Source organism: Lonchura striata, chromosome 1 (genome assembly GCF_046129695.1).
Source record: "Lonchura striata isolate bLonStr1 chromosome 1, bLonStr1.mat, whole genome shotgun sequence".
Lineage (NCBI taxonomy): Eukaryota > Metazoa > Chordata > Aves > Passeriformes > Estrildidae > Lonchura > Lonchura striata.
Genome location: NC_134603.1, coordinates 128314781 through 128332109, shown reverse-complemented (window position 1 = coordinate 128332109; position 17329 = coordinate 128314781). Strand labels below are relative to the sequence as shown.

The 17329-nt window shown below is 36.5% G+C and overlaps 1 long non-coding RNA gene across 1 annotated transcript in view; it reads right to left on the bottom strand.

Moving 5' to 3' along the window:
• The window catches only part of LOC110474679 (uncharacterized), a 34631-nt gene extending 17836 nt beyond the window's left edge, over positions 1–16795 (bottom strand). The window contains exons 1-2 of the long non-coding RNA XR_002466139.2: positions 16753–16795; positions 9374–9434 (exon numbers count right to left, since the gene is read on the bottom strand). This is a non-coding gene — a long non-coding RNA (uncharacterized LOC110474679). The remainder of the gene's footprint in view (positions 1–9373; positions 9435–16752) is intronic.
• Between the last annotated feature and the right edge of the window lie 534 nt (positions 16796–17329).

Below are 17329 nucleotides of genomic sequence, written 5' to 3'. Positions count from 1 at the left end.
AGTGATATGAAACTACCCTTAACAAAGCTTGTTGCTGGATAGAATGATAATCCTACAATTATTCACTGTGTCTAATTACCTGGATATAGCTTTTTTCATGCTTTAAGGCAGAACAGAGGCTTCAGTTAAGACTTGTGTAAACCCTCAATTCCATCCATCAAAATATGCTGCCACTTCTTTGGTAGCAGCCTGAATGCTTGGCATAAGACACAAACTAACTTCAGAGACATCATTAATGAGCTGTAATATGAATCAAATATGGTCCCTAAAATTGCAAAAAATTCTGAAATTAGAAATTTCATCCATCATTTTCCAGGTTTATTTTTCAATCAAAGAATGAAGCACTCAGAACAGTAGTTATTACTAAGGTAGATAAAAGGACAGACTCCTTCATTTAAAAGTCTGAGGAATAAACAATACTCAAATAGACCTAAACTATTTCATTCTATTTTGTCCATATATGCTTTTTCCACAATACAGAATCTATTCCTCTCTCTGCATCTTCAGACAGGAGCTCAGATGATTAGATCTTTTGGGTTGGCTTTGTTTTGTTTGATTTTGAGGGTTTGTGGTTTGTTTTTATCTTAAACCCATATTTTCTGGATTTCTAATATATACAGCAATTTTCTATCTGCCCTTTGGTAGTTGTAAGCCTAAGATGACAGATCCAAGACATTTTAAGACAATTACATGTTGAGGAGCTGTTGTTTTTAGGGATATACCCCTCACCACAGTAAGACAGATAAATCTGTGGATCAGAAACACCTGAGCCTGAAAAGGTGTTAATTCATGGAGATCATCTGAAATTTTGTCTGGTGGCTTCCAAATGCTTCCTGAGGCAGGGTTTGATACCTAAATATGGAGCAATTAATTTGTCAAAGCTGGTGATGAAGCCACAGTGTCCTGGAACTTGCAGTTCTTGGAAAGGATGCTCCATTTTGGTTACTTCTTGCCTCTTGGGTCCACTTTTTCCAATGTCTGCAGCAAACATGTCAACAATTCAACCACTACCAATCCAGGACAGTGATTGAATTAGAGGAAAAACTGTTCCTGGACCAACCACAGACCATATTTTTTCAGCTGTCCTTAGGGTTCTGCCTTTAGCCAGTGGGTTCCTTCTTCAGACATGACAAAGAATGAGAATAGCCCTATGCACTGGGTCCAAACACCACATGGAACTACCTCTGCTGCAGCTTGAATAAGAAGTATCAAAGCCACGGCTCTATTTCATAACACAGGGAATCATGCTGACTGTTTTTTTACTGGATGTAATCAGGCAACTATTAAGACTTTAGAATTGACTTTGCTTTACCTATGTGCTAAATACAGTGTCATTCTAGTCTTTTATCAGAACCACATGGTCTGTTTATGACATATCTTCAAATGTTATTTTTGGATCTTTTCCAGTCTAACTGTCTTGATTTTACAATTGCAGTGTTGCTTTATATAGATATCATTTAGTCCTTGATGGAGTACAGACATCCTGTTTCTGGCCTATTATCCAACCTCTTATCAGCTCCACTCTAAACCATTATTTTAGAGAGTATCTGTTGTAGCTGTGCAACTTTCTCAAACTACAGTGTTTTAATCTACCCTTTCTAAAAAACTTGTTCCAAATACTTGAAAAACTTTTTCTAACTAAAGAAAATAAAGCACATTTTAAGACAACCACATAAGAAAAGGCAAATAGATTAAGACATAACAATATTATTACTTTTATCTTATGAAACAGAAATATTTCTTACATAAGTCCAGTGCCTGCACAGATTATCACACTTCAAGCAAAAACCTCCAACAAATTAAGTTTTCCTTTTGAACATTTCTGAGGCACTGGAATTTATTTTCAACTTGTCATCAGGGTTTCAAGAGAGATCTGACCAACAACCTTAGATTATAAAAAACAACTCCTTGAAAATGTGCTCCTTCAAGCAAAAGACAGGTTAGAATTTTAATTTCTTCTCCTGAAATGTTTTTCAGGTTGAAGCCAATGGTCTGTTTGCAGGCATTGTGCTCTCTATGCTGCACGACAGGAGAAAGCAGATATAGCATATATAGCTCTGGAATTACTTTAAATGTTAAAGGGATAAACTAAGCTAAGTATGGTGTTTTCTTGGGGTTTTTTTTGAAACATCCTGCTGTTCCAAAATGCCAAGGTCTAGCACCAGCTGTCTGGGGAGATGATCGTAAGAATCATCATTACTACATTACATTACATTACGTGTAAACTTAGGCCAGACACAATTGGTTAATGTCAACTGCTCACTGAGAAGTACTTGGGAAAGGAACATTTGCAAATATGCTGCTCCCACCAACTAAAACAAAGTTACCCTGTCATCCTCATCAGAACACTTTGCATCACCTTAATGACATGTATTTTGCTGACAGAATTACACCAAGGGGTGCAGTTCCCATTAAATAAAGAGGATGTGAGGAATGAGGGTTAAAGTTAGCCCCATTTAATGACCACTCATTATAGAACAATAGCTACTTCCAAACCAGTTCATAGCAGAATATATTTTCCTGACAAAATTCTTATTGTGAAAGGTATGGAGAAAATTCAGAGTCCAAGATGGTTGGCACTTTCAGCTTCTAGGTACAATTAGATAAAAAGATTCCCTTTTTGAATATTTATTGAAAGTACCTAAAAAATTTGCATAATAATAATAATAAAAATAGGAATAGGAGTACCACTAGTACCTCAATCACTGCATTTCTAAAAGCAGTCAGCAAAAAGATTGCTTTGCAATTTTACCAGAGAAAGTAGAGTAGAATTTGGAGAATTATTCTTTGATGGTGAAAAGTGGTTTTAATGAAAATCTTCAAGAATGTAATCTTGAATGATGACCTATTTCTCACAGAATCATCACAAGAGAACTAACCCTCCATTTATGTTAACACCCCAAAAATATAAACAAGGCATTTCATAGCCATGATTGCTTATTTCACAAATCTGTACCAGTTTTCCAAGGAGTGAATCAAATAAGAAAAATAGTCTCCAAATTTCTGTAACTTCTTTCACACCAAAAATCCTGAATTGGGATTTCAGTAGCAGAGAGCTAGAATCAGCTTCTGCCTCAGAGTTCCCAAGACTAAGTAGCCCAAAATAATCTGTTTTCTGACTAAACACTTTGTTTTCTAGCTGCTTGAAGAGGTTTAGAAGCATCTCCCAGTGTTTGTCACTTTCCTGAATGTCTCAAAGCCTTTGACTCATGGCTGTTCTTACAATGCTGCAGCTGAGGAGTGTAGTGCCTCACGGGTCTACAAACAATGCAATGAATCTCTGGATCTCCTTCATGAAAAACAAACAGTAGCTAGTTTACAATTTTTCTCCACTTCATTAAGAAGCTCTTTCTAAAAATTTCTGTATTTATATCCTTTTTCCAGTACAAAAGTAATTGTACATTAACTAACATATGTGAAATGAGATAAATGAGTAGTATTGCATCACCGTTTTTCAAAGTAAAACTTGAAGCTGTCGGCTTCCACAGCATCACATATGGACTGACCTTTGAGTGCTACAGTAGATGGTTCACTGGTCTATGCTACTGTTATAATTCTCAAATATCAGCTCCTACTTTCTACTATTATGAATCAGATATTGATTGTACCAATGCAGTTTTAAAATACCACATTTGGATGTGCTATGCTGTTTCTGCTCTTTTCATTAGCTATAGTCTACCAGTCTATTAAGTAAGTCTAGGTTAAATTAAGTGCAAGAAATGTCCAGAACTCATGATTTTTATCAGTAGTCCATCCCAAGACTGGGAAAGTGCATTTTGAAAAAAATATAGAGCATTTTCTAACCAGGAGCTGTTAACATCACATGGGAATGTACAAGAAATGAAATCTTAGAACTTATTTTTCTCCTTTTCTTTAGGACTTACACTTTTTTTTCCTTCATAGTGACTTAAAAATGTTGTGTTGATAAAATGTAAGATTAATCATCTGTGTATCAGATAACTTAATAGAATTATTTCTCTACCTAATAATTGGGGAAGAGTGAAAGAATTGAACTTTTCCACCTCATTCTTTGATATGAGACCGAACCTAAAAGAGATACATTTTCACACCCTTGGGGGAAAGAAATAGAAAATTAATCTTCAAGTGCTGTTCTGCCTCTGTTAGCAGCAGGGTATGAGGTCACACTGTTGCCTCAATAAAGACTGCTCAACCTCCTACGCCAAGTGATGTGGTTCCTGCAGAGTATGAACAGCTTGTCTGTGAAAGAATCTCTGGATGCAGTGGCTCTATAAATACCTAGCCTTTGCTGTTAATAAGGTATATCAGCTGGTGAAACGCCTTGCAGATGACTAAAGGCTATTGAGCAGTAGTTTGCCAGCCTTGTAAAATTGCTCTCCCACACCTTCTCCTTATAGTTCACCCACGCATAGACATAAATCCGGACAGAACTGTAAGTTCCCAAGGTGTAAGGTATAAAACCAGGGATGTAGCGCCCACTTTCTCCCCATGCCATTATCCTCCAAGATCGAGGATACAAAAGAAGGGGTGGGTCGTGTGGTGGTGGTTCCTGAAAAGCAAATACTGCAGCTACTGACTCCTTAAAAAGGCTGGGAAATGCCTGGATCACACTGTTAGCATCACCCTCAACATTACCTGTGTTTTTCCTTTCTGTGTCTACGCTATTGAGCTGCATTTGTCAAAGAATCATAGAATATCCTGAGCTGGAAGGGACTCAGAAGGATCATAAAGTCCTACTCCTGGCCCGGCACAGAGCAATTCCAAGAATTACATTATGTGTCCAAGAGCGTTGTCCAAATGCTTTTTGAACTCTTTGAGGCTAGGTGCTGTGACCACCTCCCTGGGGAGCCTGTTCCAGTGCCCAACCACCCTCTGGGTGAAGAACATTTTCCTAATATACATCCTAAACCTCCCCCTGATGCAACATCAGGCCATTCCCTCGGATCCCACCACTTGTCACCAGAGAGATCAGTGCCTGCCCCTCTTCCCCTCGCGAGGAAGTTGTAACTGCAGTGAGGTCTCCCCTCAGTCTCCTCCAGGCTGAACAGACCAAGTGACCTCAGCCCCTCCTCATACAGATTCCTCCCCAGACCCTTTGCCATCTGCACTGCCCTCCTTTGGATGCTCTCCAGTACCTTTATAGCTTTCTAATATTGTGGTGCCTAGAACTGCACACCAATACTTGAGGTGAAGGACTATTACAGGGAAAGACTAGGCCTTTACTTGGGAAACCTAGGATATCAGCTGCGACTATCTGAAATATATGCATTTCTAGTTCCTTCTCCTTTTAAAGGGTTTCTACTTACCAACCCCACTACAGAAGAATTTAGAAGATTATAACTAATGAACCTGATCTAGTATTAGCAATTTCCAACACCAGCACTATAAAATATTCACTTGCATGGCCTTAATGCACATCTTACAGGTCATGTCAAAGAAGAAAGTGGAACAGATCAATATATGAAGTCACCAGATCTCTGTTCTCCCCACAGCCAAGAAAACCGGTATGCTGTGGCTTTTTGCAGCTGAACACAAAACAAAAGCAACTACTATGGCTAAGGGGGGAAAAAAAGGTCAATGATAAAGGAGGAAATATAAGAACAGGGAACTTAGCTTTCCACCAGCCTTCAATCTCTTAATTTTAAGTCCCTCCTATGACACACTTTCTTTCTTTTAGACACGTACAAGCTCATGGAGGAGACATTCATTGTTAGTGCTAGTGTGAGTTTTTAGAACATAGCATATTCCTTGACTAGAGGTTCTACAGTTCAACTACATATGTGAAGGACCATCCCTATTGTTTTGTTTTAAATCTGGCTCTGACAACATAGTGACTACTTGCTAATTTTTCCTCCTCCTCTCCCCACAATGAAGTAATATGGCAGCAATTTTCTGCTCACAGCCTGTGTGCTACAAAGGCATCATTGATAAGTCTCCTCTCCAAGTTGTCTTCTTTCCTCAATTGCTTGATTGAACACTTCAGCTCTCTAGATTTTTATTATTTGTAACAGAAAATGACTCAGACACTTGTAATTCAAAGGTAGAACTATAGTACTAAAAAATCCCAAAATAGACAATAAAGCATCCGCAAAAGCCCCACCTCATCCAGACCAGAATGCATGACATTTTTAGAAATTATTTATGCTTTTGCACTACTCTTCTAGCTATTAGGAACAATATGATTTATTACACCACCTGTCAGATTCACAATCAAACCTGCAGTGCTCATATTTTACAGTATTTCATTATTGACTCCAGAAATGAAGGCAAGCTTTAAGCCCTGACTTTACGGCTTATACATTTCAGGGGAAAATGAAAAACCCCACACCTTTATACTAATTTACTCATATTCAACCTTTCAGCTTCCCCCTTTCTTGATGTGATAATATAGTTTACATAAGCATCCAGGCTTCCCTAACTCTTGCTCACCAAACTGGTGCCAGTACAGTCCCCCCACCTCCAGCTCCAAGGCCTGTTTTCTTTTATTTGCCTATGATTACACATCTGTAATCTTCACATAAAAATACTTCACACAGTTCTTTCTCACAGTTTGTTTGCTCTTTCTCACAGTTTGTTTGTACAATCACAAACCAAGCTCCTCTCAGCTCTTCTGCTCTTGAATCTATAAGTGTTGTACTCCCTACTACTCCAATAATAATGGAAGTTCCTTCCAGTACCAAGTTTCAAACCTTTTTTCCAGAGCTCTCAGTCTCTTGCCTAATCCTGCTGTGAACACCTTTAGCATTTTATCTCCAGAGATAAATCAAGGAAGTTTTATTCCTCAGAGTCTGATCTTTAAGAAAGAGATGTTACATTTATTGATAATTTTAGAGGATATAATTATATAAGCACAATTTAAAAATTATGAGTCATTGTGGATATGGAAAGAGTAAATCATGTTAAAGAAATCTGGTTACTTTTAAAAATGAAAAATGTTATTAGCCTATATAAACCAAGAGTCATGACTTAGCTGGGGTCTTAAAAAGATTCGGAGTAAAGTCAAAATGATGGATCATTGTTATCATTCAGGATGCTTTGTTGTGGATGGAGTAAATCTTTATTAAAACTTTTATCCCAATATCAAGCACTTGTGACTCAGCATTCACATCTGAAAGTCTGTAGCCTGAAGTCTAACTCTCCCATCCTTGATGGGTTTGGGTTTTTAGGGCATCTGCTTTTCCTGTAACACTGTGATAAATTCAGTTGACTCCAGAGCTGATGCTGTTGCCTGCCTTGATGTTTGTGCAGTACCAAGGTATCATTTACTACCCAGAAAAACAGGGGATTGGATGGAAAATGGAAAGGTAGCTGCTGAGAAGTGAAGTCTCACAGGATTGTATATTAATACTAGCAGATTTTCATATTTTATTCAATGGCCTACATAAATCTGTAATAAGTCAGACCATTAAATTTGCAGATGATACTAAAATAAGCAGAGTATTCAAGACTCAGAGGGATGCAAGAATAATCCTGCCATTAACAAAATGGGCTCAGAGGTGAGATAGGAAATTAAATAAGTATTCATTAAATGTAATGAAAATTGACACACTTCAGTAAAAATAATGTTCAGGACACATACTGAGACACTTACAACTTAAATTATGCTAAGGTAATTAATATGTAAAGAGAGAGAAAGTTATGAGCTATTCTTGCATTGCCATTCATAGTTTTAAATTCTAAGAAGACATGATCTCTGTCCTAAAGAGATAACAGATTGGCACAGACAAAATAACACACTGTCATTTAATACAGTAAGAAAGAGTGTCTGCCAGCACAGTCTAGAAAAGAGGAAGACAGCCCTCTGGACCTGCTAGTCACTAAGATGAGTGACTGTGATGGCCATCATCACATTTGATTTTTGCTATTTTCTTCTCTACAAATTTTTGTCTGAGTAGAGGGTACTTCAAATCTACACAAAATATTTTAAGAAAAGAGCCTTCATTTATTAAAATAGAAATGTTGTATTATCTGAATAATAGTCAAGAAAATTAAATGCCTATTTCTAAGAGGAGGCAAAATCACCCCAGCTGGAAAACAACAACAAAAAAAAAAAAAAAAAAAAAAAAAAAAAAAAAAAAAAAAAAAAAACACCAAAATCCCAGCCACTAAAAGTAGACCTTTAACTCTTTCTTAAGGTTATTGAAGGAAAAAGGTCTGAGAATAAATCAAACAGAAAGTGAGCAAGATGCAAATGAAAGAGCAAAAAATGGAAAAAACAAAGTCAAGAACATAATAAAACAAATATGCTCGTAAGCTAAAGACAAAGATCTTTTGCTATAGTTCATACCAGAATAAAAGCAACACCAAAAACATCACAAGAAGCACCAAAATACTTTTAAAGTATATAGTAAAAAGATTGTAAAAACCAATTTTTTTCATTATTTATACCACTTTAACAGCTTGTCATAACACATACCTCCATAATGGAATATCCCTTTTCATTACATTAGTGAAAAGCCTGAGGAAGAGGGAAAAAACTCCTCCTCACAATTTCCCTATTGAATCACCTGTATTACGGGCAACAAGGTCCCCTGCTGTACTTCGTTTAGCCTAATTTCCATGCTTGGTCTATTAACAGCCTAAGTTAACTACAAGTATCTAGAAACATATAGAGATTTGGTTAGGCCTATTATTTGTTACAATTTGAAGAGCAAAATTTGAAGAAAAAATAACAGCAGTGTTAACAGAGGGAAAGTGCCAAGGTCATTTATGCAGGAGCTTAGCAACAAAGGAGAGCTGTGAAATACTGTAATAGCAATAAGTCAATGGATTAACACAGCATCAAGCAACATCTTGGAGATAAAAGTAGTAAACAACATGAAATGCAGTGATAAGAATGAAATAAGGGTGTTCAGTTTTTAGCAGTATGAAAGACTGAATGAAAAGGGCCCTCATCTTACAGCAATATAAATAAGAGGAGGGGAAAAGATGCTAACTTTACTTCAGTTAAAAAGATCTGAAATAAATTTCTATTCCTTCTTTAATGAAATATTTTGTTGGTGTCTTTCTTAAATACAGGACAAGAACTCTGATTTTTATAAATAATGTTATCCTAAAATATTTAAACAAAAAGTAGAACAGTTACAGGACATAATAAAGTACTATTTAAGATTCCCAGAAAACAAAATAATTAAAAAAAAGTGACACATAAGCAAGCACTCTGTTTCTCTGATTTAAGTTTAGAAAACATAGTTTGATAAATTTGTGAAAGAATTGCAGTAAGTGTATCAATATCAATCAAGTCAGAGAATATATAAAAAATACACTGAATCAGGAAACATTGCTCCACACAAATAAAGGGCACACTCTGTGATATAAGTGGAATAAAACCTGTTACCATGTTACCACAAATTCTTATTAGTAAAGATAAAACCTCATTTAAATATAAACTTACCAGATATCAAACCCGTTGTGAATGAAGAGCATGCTAGGTGTCAGGATGATGGAACCACATTCTGTAAATATGAGTGCATCATCTGTCAGTCACATCTCCTTGCTGCAAGCACCAAATTACATCTGCAAAATATTTTATCTTGATCACATCTGCTGTTAAATATCAAGGTCTAAGCTTGTATATGAATTTACAAGTGATGACATTAATAAGTCTAATTTAGTCATAATATTCCTATGCAAATCTCAGTAATGCCTCAAATACAGTAACAAATACATGGAAATATCACATGACAAAATTGTGGGTTCAATCCCCATATGGGCTATTCATATTCAAAAGCTGGACTCCATGTTCCTTGTGGGCCATTTCTAACTCAGAATATTCTGTGATTCATCTGTGATTCAGTTACTATAGAAGGTGGAAGACATTGAAAAGCTGAAATCTTTATTCCCCACTACTTTTGGGTTGTTTTGTCTCTTCTAGCAGTCTCTCTTACCCTATCAAGGCACCCACCCACATGGTTGGGCCTTTAAGGTGTCTGCACTTAATGACACCCAATCTTGGTGAGTTTTTACTTAGATGAGTAATTCTGCTTTTCTGTCTGCAAGAGATGGCAAGAAAAGAAGCATTCACTTCTTTCTCTCACTTTATACCATAAGAATGCATATATTACTCTGTTTAGGACAGGAAGGGCAAGAAACTCTGATACTACAGGCTACTACTGATACTCCTACCAGCTCTGTTAGGAAGAAATTCCAAAACATCTACTTTCAAATTTTTATTCTAAATTTATTGATGAATGCTTTTTCCATTGTATCTTAAGGCTTCCATGCCAATTAGTTTACTGGCTTCTGCTTTTTAATATTTAATCCCTGAGGACTCAAATGTTATATGCAAATTGACCTTTTTTTCACCTTGGGTTCTGGTGTGCACCACAGTTGTGTTTTGACTACCTGCTGGCACACACCAAGAACTTTCCATCTTTCCCTCACTATGGCAGATGATTATGCCATCTGAAAAGAGTATTGTGTCCTCAATCTGAACAAGAGGAATTCCCTGTTAATTCCAGCTACCATGCAATCTACAGACAGCCTGGAGAAAGCAATATTAATACCTCTAAGTTTTTATTTCTTATAAAGATGACTCCTTTTACAGTCTTCAAATAGCCTTTTTCACCTGTTTCTGCACATAGGTAACTGGAACTGTATCTAATATTGTGGTAATATGGAGATGATTTCATCAGCATCTTGCAAAAACAGCATTAAGCCTTTCCCCCTAACAAGGAATTTCTCATTGCACAACACCTCCTTTCTCAATCTTTAGAGGCCCCTGGAACTGACTAGCAAACCCAGCTACTCCTTCTCAATTACACTTAGTCACCCGTCCTTTGAGTTAGCAGCAGGTTTTTGTCATTAGCCTTTCAGTGAATGACATTGCTGTTCACATTACTGGAGTTCATTAAATTTCTGTTATCCTATTTATTTAAGTTATACTATATCCAGATATGTCTGTCCCAATGTCTTTCAGCTTTATCAGCTAATTTTCATTTCTTCACTCAAACATTCTGTGCCAAAGTAATTGGAGAAAAGTTAAATAATAATAACCCCAAGACTGAGCCTCTAAGAGTCTAATATTAACTCCCATGGTATTTTTTATCAGCTTCATCCAAGAAAATTAGAACAGGTGAATTGCAAGAGACCAGAATTTCCCTTTCACATAATTGCTTAGGGAAAGTATATGATTTTTGTGTTGAACAGCTAATGAAAGATTTTTTTAATTATTCCATAAATTAAACTATTTTTGAACTCCAAAAGCATTTTTTGCATTAATAATATTCTACAGCTGTAAAGTTCACAGTTTAATTATGTGGTAAGTGAACTTCATTTTCTTTTGAACCTAATGCCCTATAACTTCATTTGACGTTACCAATTTTTTTCAATATAAAGGAAGAAGCATCCCTTTCTACTTTTGATTTTATAAAACACAATCATATTCCTTTTCTTGAGGGTGAAAAGATCTATTTATTTAGTAATCAATTTTTTCTGCTTCCTTGCATATTTTATTATTACTGCATTTATCACAGTCTCTTTCAAATGCTGCAATAATTGTTAAAGTAATGATAAATAATATACTCTTCTTGTCTAAAAAAATCACTTACCTCATGGAGAAATGGCAGCAATTTAATCTGAAATGACCTTGCTTTTGTTAACCATTTTACTGTTTTTCTTATTTACCTGAGCACTTTAAAATTTTCTTCACTTCTTAAACACTTTCGAAGTCTACAAAGGTCAGAATAATGAGCATCAAATTGCTTTAATTATTTTCTCTTTTTATCTAATAGAAGTGCAATTTCTGTTGTTCCCCAGGGATGAAAGCATCCTTATTATTTCATTATTTTGGAACACTAAATAATGGATGCCCAAAGCTGAACTCATTAAGCTTACCTAGTTTTGTTTCCAAGAGTTATTTCCTTTTTATATATTCAAACTCATTAATAGTCCTCATTTTGCTTTCATGTTCTATGTTTTCCTTTTAATTTAAAAGTGAAACAGGGCATTTATTTGGATATGTAGATATACTTTTAGAATTTATTTTTCCATTCCTTTTACAGCTTCTGAGCTCAATGTTTTCGAGCTCTCAATTGATCTTTAGTAGCGTAAAGCTTCCTAGGCATAGTTTTCTTTGCTGATGAGTTCTTTTTACAATTCTTTCAGATTCACTCCTAGTATATTTTTAACACAACTATTCATTTAGTTAGCTTTAGACCTTGCCCTGCATATTTATGTTCTTTATTCTGTTTATCTTAATAATATTTTGCTTTATCTTTGGGAAAGCTCTTTAGCTGCCATTGGGAGGGATCATTTCTTCAAAGCAGTGCCTTTCTACTAGCTTGTATCACCATGGACTTAGTGATGCACCTGAACTAGCACGCTACCCCTATAGGATGAACAGTGGGCAAAGCCATGGAGCAGGCATCCAGGTGGCTCTGCACACAGCTGTGCTCTGTCACAGCTGAGATGAAGGTGGATTTTAATAAGACAGGACAGGCTCAGCCAGGATGTCTCTGTTCTGTGCTCTCAGTGCACAATGTTCCAAGGAGCTTATCAGCACAGCGCCGTGCAAATCGTGCTGGAGCCTTTCTGAGCTTAATGGACCCAATTGCATGATAGAACAGCAGAGGTCTAAGTACCTTTTCAGTCTGGTTGAGAATAGGCAGGTATATTAGAAGCTCCTGGCCATGCTGGAAAACAGATCTAGATACATATATAAAATTCCCTTGTGATATCCCTATCCCTCTGTTTCTGGTGATCTCACCTGCTAAGTACCCACAAGAGACATTAGTGAGTTTTACTAGTTTAAATTAAATAAATTCCTTCCTGAATATTTATCTTCAAGCTTAGAAAATTAAACTTTTTGCTTCTAGTATTCACTCCTTATATTGATTTGTGCAACCAGTCATCTTGAAAGCAGAGAGAAGTGACTCTGCAGTTATTGCTCACATGAACTATGTAATGAAAATTGTCCACAAAAGTGAAATGGACACAGTACCAAACCACGATTATTTTTAGGCAGCGATATTTGCACAGAAAAGTCACAATATGCTAACTAAACTACTTAATTGCTTCCTATTTTATTCTTTTACAATCTGAAATTACCAAAGAGTATGACAGAATTCCTATTGAATAAATGAAAGGGGTGATTAATTTGGATATATTTTCACTATAAAAAGTGTCTTTACAACATCATTAACATTTAATTTCTCCTGCAGGCTCTGTAAAGGGTGAATAAAAATGGAGAACATACCACTGACTCTAAAAATTGAACATTTCTCACTCAGCAGCAGGAGAAATGGATATGTGATTTATATGAAAACAATAACTGCATCATAAATTATTTTATGTGGTATATTCTGGGATTTAGACATAGAAATCTGCAAAACAAGCCATTCAGAAAACAGTAAAGTAATTTGAGGCTTTGTGAAGTACTTTTGCACTAAGATTGTTTGAGTCAATTACGTTTGCTATTCTAAGATCATACTTCACCTTCTCATTTCATAGTAAGTTCCCTGTCTGACTAGTTCCCTGACTGATGTGTGGGCTTATTATCATAATGGAGTGAATAGGATATAGCCATGTTGCTACTGGGGAAGACATACCAGAATAAATAAAAGCAAAACCAAATTTTAAGATACATGAAACAATATCAGGAAGTACAATCCCAGACAAACCTTTGGTTTCTTGAGAAAATACATTTTCTTTAAAAATCAGAATTAACTGAAATCAAACCATATGCAAAAAAACCCAAACCAAGATAAAACCCTAGCAAAAATCTATAATCTGAGGCAAGGAGGAAACCTCCTGGTGCTTTTACAGGGAATTCTTTATCATATTTTTGTAGAAAAGAAGAAGCCAGGAAAAAGTCCCAAAATTACAACTTCTAGCAAATTAAAATTAAACTTTCATATGATGATATTCATCATTACCCAGATGGGGATGAAGAGAGGTGGCTTGAGGAAAATTTGCATTTCTCCAGTGTGCATTGAGGAACTCTGAAAGTTCTCAGAATAAAGAACAAACAGAAAGGAAAGGTCCTGAAGAAGTCCTGAGTACTTGCTATAGCACACTGTCCTTGCACATTTCCTATCTCCAAACTTCTCCTAGTGATTTTGCAAGGTAGCCTTACTCAATACTGCCTACTCTTGACACCAGGGACTGACTGCTAGAGCTGTTTCACAGTGCATACATATTTGAAAAAATGTATATACATTAGGTAATTTAGTGCAATATAAATCCACTGGCCACACTTACTAATTGTTTATCAGTCTTACACTTCTGAAAAAGTCTAGGATCTAGGATCTTCATTGTAAACTCCAAACAGACAGAAGCCATATTCTCAGTATAACCCATGAAGATGGCTTGCTTATTCAAAGCAGAGCTAATTTCATTCCGAATACTCTGGATGGCTGTGTCCCTTTTTCAGCAGAGACATCAGACATCATTGTTCATGAGGAAGGCTTGTCAGGTCGCTGCTGACTGGCTGACTGCTACTGCACCCACTCTTTTAGATTGGGTTCTGTTAATACTTGTCAAAGTCTTGCGAGTATCGATAGAGAATTCAATCAAATATTATATTTGTTTCACTTTGCGGTTACAGCTTTGGTGGATGGGTTTGTTCTAAATAAATTTCAGACAGCTGGGGAAGTTTCTTAGTTCACCCATCATCAAAAAAGAGAAAGGCACATTTTTCTTCCTGAATCTGATTTGAACTGCTGCTACATGTTTTTTTTTTCACCAGTATTTTCATTCTTGTGTATGTTTTTTTGACAGATATATCTGCTTTTTGTTTGAACTTAAAATTTTATTGTCCAACAATTTTGCTTTAACTAATATACATTAGGATTTTTTCCCAAATATTATTCTTCAAAGCTCCAATAGATGTCACTATCAAAATATAAAAGCGAGCTGGTTGCGTAATGCAGTCAAAGAGAAACAGCAGGGAAACCTCACTCACTGGACTGCTTCAAATCCCAGCATGAGAGCACAACTCATTAAGCTAGACATTGAAGTGAGCAGCTGCCAGCCATAGAGTGCATGTCTTTTTATTCTTTAAACCATCACTGTTAGATCAAAAATATCTAATAGTTTCAATGAACATGAAAGTAATACTGAACCTACTGGGTGTTTGGACTAATAAGCAGTTTCCTGTTAGGTTTTTTCCTCTCTGCCCATTCAGCTTCAAAAAAATGACCTATCTTTTCTTTAGCCCACTTTGCACATTACTGTGCTGTGTTTTACAAATGCTCATTTTTCCTGTTAGTTTGAATCACATCTGGAGTAAGTCTGCTGTGAAGCTTTACTACTGCTTTTGAAATGACATGTCAAAACATGACAGCACTGCTTGAAATGGATAAGTAAAGCTTATAAGTAAAATTATTTCAGAGCTATTTGTCCATACTACAGAAATCTAAGCTTTTTTACTGACCAAGAAGTACTTTGTTCTTTTATCTAACCCATAAGTCTTTGGGAAAAAAAACCCACATGCTTTCTTTATGAATATTGGATTCTTACATTGTTCTGAACAATCTCTTTTTTATACTGCTTGAAAGAGGAGGTAAACTCTATATCTCTACTATATGATGTTGAAATGGGTCTACTAACTCTCCTGCCTTGGAAAACCAGTTACTTTAAAATGAAAAAAAACATTATTTCTTTATTTTTAATTAAATAAAACCCATGTAGCCCCTAATTCTTGGGAACAGACCTGGGAATGGGAGGCTTTCCATATTCAAAAAACCTTGTGGCTTTTTCTATAAATCTCTGCAAGCTTGTATAGTGAATGTAATTTTGAACAAGTAGTATTTTCACTAATGCAGGTTTGTCAAGGTTTGTCCTTGCATCATGACCCATCCCCAAACTAAATTGTACCACAAGATGTCAGTGCAAACAATTCCCCTATTGGTGGCTCCACATGACTTGCTTGTGAACCTTGTTCCAGTTTGAAGTTATTCTGAGCAACAAATATGCCCAAAATGTTTCCAGTCTATTTACAAGCAAAGAGCTTAAGGATGAAAGAGAAGAATTGAATAATTTGTTGCAGGATGGCCTGTCCAGCCTAGATCCCCACTGTTAATGTAGGAAGTTTTCTTCCTTTGTCTAGAACCCCAGACCTATGCATTAATTCAAAGACACAGACACCTGAACAGTTCTGCTAAAGAGAAGTCTGTGGTGACAGTCTAGCAAACTTTTGTGTTAGATTGCAAATACCTTTGTAAAAAAAAATTCCTGAAGCTCCAAAACTTACAGTATGCTACTGCAGTTACCTTTTAAACCATGTTTTAAAACAATTTGGCTGAGCCACAGTTTAATGAGCTTAGGATGTGAGGGAATTCAATGAGACAAAAAGAAAATACAACCAAACACAAAGGTCAGCACAGCTACTCGATTTATGTCAGCCAAAGATCAGGCTCTTTTTAGTTAAACACTGTAGGAATGAGACCAAGCAACTGCTTCTCTCTCATCTACCCATTATCATATTTTTTTATTTCAAGACCAACTTTGATTTGGGATATGGGAACCTCCATAAGATATAAACATTGGGACATGCTGGAGACCACCACATATGAGCACACACTACAGGTTGCAAGGTTTCTTCCCACCAGAAAGGGTACAACCTGAGTACGTGTAATTTAAAATTAGCTCTTAGGGAACACAGCAAGTGTCTTTTCCATTTGCTTTTTACCTGCTGTTTCTTGTGAGGAGGAGTTATTCTTTCATCTCTTATTAATCTTCTCTGGTGTGCTACTGACAGCAGGAAATTTATCTGTGATACTCTCATCACGTTAGACTCAGTTCATTAGAGAAAAGTAGACTCCAGGTACTCACCCATGGTGTCTAAGCAGTTTACTTGAGTGACCACCTCCAGAGATTCTGTAAAATGGGAAGACAGAAACCAGACTTAAACTCTTGACTCTTTAAAACAATCTTCCATAAGTATTGCATCCATAGGAGATGGTTATATGTTCCTCAGCCTATTTGGCTTTCCCCATTGTGCCTTCCCTGTAGGAGGTGTAAGAAAGGCAGTGAGACCTTTCAAAGAATCCAGGTGAAGCAAAGTCAAAATCAGCATTCTCCAATAGCAATTGCCATCACGCAGAAAATCACTAACAGGATTTTAATAATCAGATTTTCCCAAACACCTGGAATACAGGATTTTACCTAGCCTGTAATGGGTGAAGGGCCTTGAGGGGAACCTGGTTGAGGAGGGGCTGGGGTCACTTGTTCTGTTCAGCCTGGAGGAGAGGAGATGAGGACAGACCTCGCTGCAGTTACAGCTTCCTCCTGAGAGGAACACAAAGGGCAGGCACTGAGAGCTCTTCTCTGTGGTGACCAGTGACAGAATCCAAGGAAATGGCCTGAAACTTTGTCAGGGAAGGTTAAGTTTGAATATAAGAAAAAGTTT